This window comes from Pan paniscus, chromosome 2, assembly GCF_029289425.2.
Source record: "Pan paniscus chromosome 2, NHGRI_mPanPan1-v2.0_pri, whole genome shotgun sequence".
Lineage (NCBI taxonomy): Eukaryota > Metazoa > Chordata > Mammalia > Primates > Hominidae > Pan > Pan paniscus.
Genome location: NC_085926.1, coordinates 31,972,363 through 31,978,483, shown reverse-complemented (window position 1 = coordinate 31,978,483; position 6,121 = coordinate 31,972,363).

The following is a 6,121-nucleotide window of genomic DNA, read 5'->3' as shown; positions in this document are numbered from 1 at the left end:
TGAGGGGTTTTCATTCAAAGGGTGAGTCGCCAGTGGTGAGATATGCTGATGGGGAGTATACTTTGATGCTGAAGCCATTCCTCATTTCTTCCCTTTCATCTGGGGGCAAAAAAAAATGCCACAAGGAAAACAAAACCCCAAATACTCTCTCACACATCATAGTACTTTACCATTTACTAAGTAATACAACTCAAGATGGCTTATTAGAGCCTGACAACAGCACCACAAAGTGGGTGCTGTCATCTTATTTTTCAGATGAAGACACTGAGGCTATAGCTGGGCATGGCTGCTCACACCTGTGGCACTTCAGGAGGCCGAGGCGGGAGGACTGCTTGAGCTCAGGAGTCTGAGACCAGTCTGGGCAACAGAGTGGGACCCAGTCTCTACAAAAAAATAAAACAAAATTAGCTGGGCACGGTGGTGCATACCTGTATAGTCCCAGCTACTCGGGAGGCTAAGGTGGGAGGATTGCTTGAGCCCAGGATGTCGAGGCTGCCATGAGTTGGGATTGTGCCAATGCACTCCCACTCCTGCCTGGGCGACAGAGTGAGACCCTGTCTCAGAAACAAAAACAAAACAAAACAAAAACACTGAGGCTCAGCAAGGCAAGTTGCCCCATGACAAGGAAGAGGCACTAACTCACAGCTGTTCCATCTCCCATCTCCAGATGTTCGCTTGATGAAATTTGAGGTAAGCAGACTATTTGATATGGAAAGTAAAAACAAAACAAAAAAAATCCTTCTTCTGCCTGTCATTTGCTAATTCACTAACTCTCCTTTATCTCTTTAACAATGAATGATGTTTGCCCTGGCACGGTGGCTGTAATTCCAGCATTTTGGGAGGCTGAAGCGGGCAGATCATGAGGTCAGGAGATAGAGACCATCCTGGCCAACATGGTGAAACCCCATCTCTACTAAAAATAGAAAAATTAGCTGGGTGTGGTGGCTCGTGCTTGTAATCCCAGTGACTCGGGAGGCTGAGGCGCGAGGATCCCTTGAACCCAGGAGGCGGAGGTTGCAGTGAGCCGAAATCGCACCACTGCACTCCAGCCTGGCGACAGAGCGAGGGCGAGACTCCATCTTGAAAAAGAAAAGAATGATGTTCATAAATGCTCATAGGGAGACTATTAGGACTTAAACACTGCCTATTGACATTGTAATAGTCATATTTACAGGGCTCTGCTGTGCACATAAAAGCTTTGAGTCAGAAATAATTTACTGCATAATGTCTGCTAGTAAATTTAAGCATATGATGATCTCAAATGTGTCTTGTCAGAAAGCAAGCCATTCAGCTGCAAGAAACGTGTGGTAACTATAAATAAAGGCTCCCACCTTTGCATCAAGATGAATCTCCATGATAATTTCCTTTCCTCTGGCTTCTCTCCCATTGTGAGTGGGGAGCCTTCTGGGAAGAAGGGTAGAAGCTTGGCTTTAGTTCTCCAAGATTCACAACCACATACCATATTGAATGGAGTGCTCACAAAACTGAACTTCCTACCTGTCCAAAGATACTTGTCAAGTTTTTTTTTGTTTTAAATTTTATTTTTTTAAGTTCTGCACTCTCTGGAGTTGATAGCGGGATCTTTTTGCTGCTTTTTGGGCTTTTGCTTTCTTTCTTCTATAGTTTCAACCTATAAAAATTGACTTGAATATTAGGTTTGATCCAAAAAGAAACGTCAGCACCTGGCAACAGCTTCTTTCTGAAATTCTCTTTTCAGGACTGGGAGTACAGAGATGTATTAGAGATTTTCTGTAAGTGGTCTTTTCTCTTTTTAAACTTTGGGAAAGTCAATTCTTAAATCTGAAGATAAAAGCCTTAAGGTCCACTAACCCCCTTCTCCCCCTGGCAATTTATATTTAAAAAGACTTCAGATCACACATAGGTTGGCTCATATTTAGATGCAGAGAATGGCTCATATTTAGAGGTTGAGAAACACTCAAAGTGAAACAACCCACAATCATATCATTGTTCCCTTGCATGGGGGGAGAGTTTAGAGAAATCAAGTCCTCTCTAGCAGGTTGTAACAAAAAGAATGTTACAAGTCTCAGTTAAATTTAAAACATTTCTTTGGACAGAAGTTTCTCTTTACAGGAACATTGAATTGTCTTTTCCCCCTTTTATGTCTCTAGAATATTTTGTCCACTTTGGTAATCTTCCATTCTGGTTGTTTGCGTTTACCTGTGGGCAAGTCAGAAGGACTAGTATTTTGCAAACCACTTAAAACTGCCGTTTAAATGGCATCCAGTCAAGAACATTCTGCCTTGAAACTGGCAGCCCCAATTCTACCTCCAGCTCACAGTGTGACCCTGGGAGTCTCCTTTTTCTGAGTTTCATTTTCCTTCTCAGAAAAATGCTGAGATTGGATTCATCCTCCATTTCCAGCCCTCCACAGGGCATTTTGTCAGGTGGCAAATCAGGAAAGGGAGATGTCATGGATGGTTATTAACAGCGGCTTTGCACTGCATTGATCACACTAACTGCATGTCACTTCATCTCTGGATAGGGACTTCCTGTGGCTCTTTAAAAACCTGGGGTGTTGCGGGAAGTCAGGGACCCCGAATGGAGGGACCAGCTGGAGCCTCAGCAGAGGAACATAAATTGTGAAGATTTCATGGACATTTATCACTTCCCTAATAATACTTTCATAATTTCTTACACCTGTCTTTATTTTAATCTCTTAATCCTGTTATCTTTGTAAGCTGAGGATGTACATCACCTCAGGACCACTGTGATGATTGCGTTAACTGTACAAATTGATTGTAAAACGTGTGTTTGAACAATATGAAATCAGTGCACCTTGAAAAAGAACAGAATAACAGTGATTTTAGGGAACAAGGGAAGACAACCATAAGGTCTGACTGCCTGCAGGGTTGGGCAAAAAGAGCCATAGTTTTCTTCTTGCAGAGAGCCTATAAACGGACATGCAAATAGGGAAGATATGGCTAAATTCTTTTCCTAGCAAGGAATATTAAGACCCTAGGGAAAGAATTGCATTCCTGGGGGCAGTTCTATAAACGGTCGCTCTGGGGATGTCTGTCCTATGCGGTTGAGATAAGGACTGAGATACGCCCTGGTCTCCTGCAGTACTCTCAGGCTTACTAGGATTGGGAAACCCCAGCCTGGTAAATTTGAGGTCAGACCAGTTCTCTGCTCTCAACTCTGTTTTCTGTTAAGATGTTTATCACGACAATACATGCACTGCTGAACATAGACCCTTACCAGGAGTTCTGATTTTGTCCTTGCCCCATTTCCTCAGATGCATATGATCTTTACTCTGCTTTTTGCCCCTTAAAGCATGTGACCTACTCCCTATTCATACACCCCCTCCCCTTTTGAAATCCTTAATAAAAACTTACTGGTTTTGCGGCTCAGGTGGGTATCATGGTCCTACCAATATGTGATGTCACCCCTGGCAGGCCAGCTGTAAAATTCCTCTCTTTGTACTCTTTCTCTTTATTTCTCAGACCAGCCGACACTTAGGGAAAATAGAAAGAACCTACGTTGAAATATTGGGGGCAAGTTCCCCTGATACTGGGGTATTTGTTTTATGGCCTTTCAGGAGCCTCAATCTTAAGACACATGAGTATCTAGACTGTTTCTTCCTTCAGCAGTGACATATCTGGTGTTTGCAGTACACTTTCAATTTATAAAGAATTTTCTGATTTGGTGTCTCATTTAATCAAATGCTCACATTACTGTCACTTGAAGAAGGTGTATAGAAAAGACATCTGCACACCTACCCAAAAGATCTTAGAAATATCACTGAAAATTTTCAGCAGGCATGCAGGTAGCCTGGCAGACCATCCATCCATCCATCCATCCATCCTTTTTTTCCCTGACGTAGGTAACTCATCCTCTAACATGAAGGCATACAGGACATTTGACCTCATATACCTTTTTCTTTTTTAAAAATTTGTTTGAGAAGTTCACATTTAATAAATTTCACTATTTTTGGTGGACAGTCTATGAGTTTCTATGAGTGCCTGGAGCTCTTGTAACCACTGCCACAAGTAAGTTATAGGACAGTTCCATCACTCCACCCACGTTCAAATACATTTCTGTCTAGCTACCTCTTTCTAGTCAAACACTTGCTCCACTCTTAACTCTTGGCAATCACTAATCTCATCTCTGTTCCTATAGTTTTGCCTTTTCCAGAATGTCATTATCAAGAAAATCATATAGTGTGTGGTTGAGTCTGGCTTCTTTCACTGAACATAATGCATGTGAGATTCACTTGCAATATTGCATGTAACAATAGTTTACTCTCATATATTGCTGAGTACTCATTTATTGTATACATGTACCATAGTTTGTTTACATTTTTAATTCATTCCCCAGTTGAGGGATCTTTGGGTTGTTTCCAGGTTCTGATGATTATGACTAAGGCATCAATAAACATTCACATACAAGTTTTTTTTGTACAAACATAGGTTTTCATTATATTTGTATAAATATCTAGAAGTGGAATAACTAGATCATATTGTAAGTGTATGTTTAACTTTAAAAGAAACTGTCAAACTGTTTTCCAAAGTGACTGTATTATTTTGCACTCTCACCAGCAATGTGTAAGAGTTCCAGTTACTCCACATCCTCACCAGCACTTGGTATCCTCAGTTTTGTGTGTGTGTGTGTGTGTGTGTGTGTGTGTGTATGTGTGTATGTGTATGTAGTCATGTTAATAGGTATGTAGTAGTATTTCATTGTAGTTTTACTTGTATTTCCCTAATGACTAGTAATGTTGAACATCTCTTGATGTGCTTTTTCGGACATCTGTATATCTTATTTGGTGAAGTGAATGCTCACATTTTTTGTGATTAAAAAAAGATTTTCTTGGCCAGGCGCGGTGGCTCACGCCTCTAATCCCAGCACTTTGGGAGGCCGAGGCGGGTGGATCACCTGAGGTCGGGAGTTTGAAACCAGCCTGACCAACATGGAGAAACCCTGTCTCTACTAAAAATACAAAATTAGCCGGGCATGGTGGCGCATGCCTGTAATCCCAGCTACCGGGAGGCTGAGGCAGGAGAAGCGCTTGAACCTGGGAGGCGGAAGTTGTGGTGAGCTGAGATTGTGCCATTGCACTCCAGCCTGGGCAACAAGAGTGAACTCTGTCTCAAAAAAATAAAATAAAATAAAATAAAATAAAATAAGGTTTTCTTACTTCTGCATTTTGAGGGTTCTTTGAATATGCAGGAAACAAGTCCTTGGTCAAACATATGATTTGCAAATATTTTCCCGTCTTTGGCTCACCTTTCATTTCCTTACCCATATCTTTTGTAGAGTAAATATTTTCAGTATTTGTTTATTTTTTAGAGACAGGGTCTTGCTCTATTGCCTGGGCTGGAGTGCAGTGGCATGATCACAGCTCACTGCAGCTTTGAACTTCTGTGTTCAAGTGATACTCCTGCCTCAGCCTCTTGAGTAACTAGGACTACAGGCATGTGCCATCCACACCCAGCTAATATTTTATTTAAAAAACTTTCTGGACAGATGTTACCTTGCTATGTAGCCCAAGCTGGTCTTGAAATCCCAGCCTCAAGTGATGTTCCTGCCTTGGCCTCCCAAAGTGCTGGGATTACAGGCATGAGTCACCATGCCTGGCCAAGGTTGGTTTGTTTGTTTTTTGCATATAGATGTCTAGTTCCATCACTTGTTGAAAAGATCATCCAGGTGTGCTCAATGTAATCACAAGGGTCCTTATGAAAAATGCAGGAGGGTCAGAGTCAGAGAAGGAGATGCAATGACAGAACCAGAGATTGGAGTGATGTCCTTGCTGAAAGGGGCCAAGAACCAGGAACCAAGGAATGTGGGCAGCCTCTAGATGCTGGAAAAGGCAAGTAATAGATTCTCCCCTAGAGCCTCCAGAATCAACATGGCTCTACTGATACCTTGATTTTACTATCTAAGACCCATTTTTGGGCTTCTGACTGCCAGAACGGTAAAATAATCAAGTTGTATTGTTTTATAATAACCACTATGTTTATGGTAATATTTTATAGTAGCAATAGGAAACCAATACAAAAAGCTGCATTGAATTGCCTTTGCACTTCTGTCAAAATCAACTGACTATATTCATATGAAACTATTTCTAGATTATTTATTCTGTTCCATATTTCTATGTGTC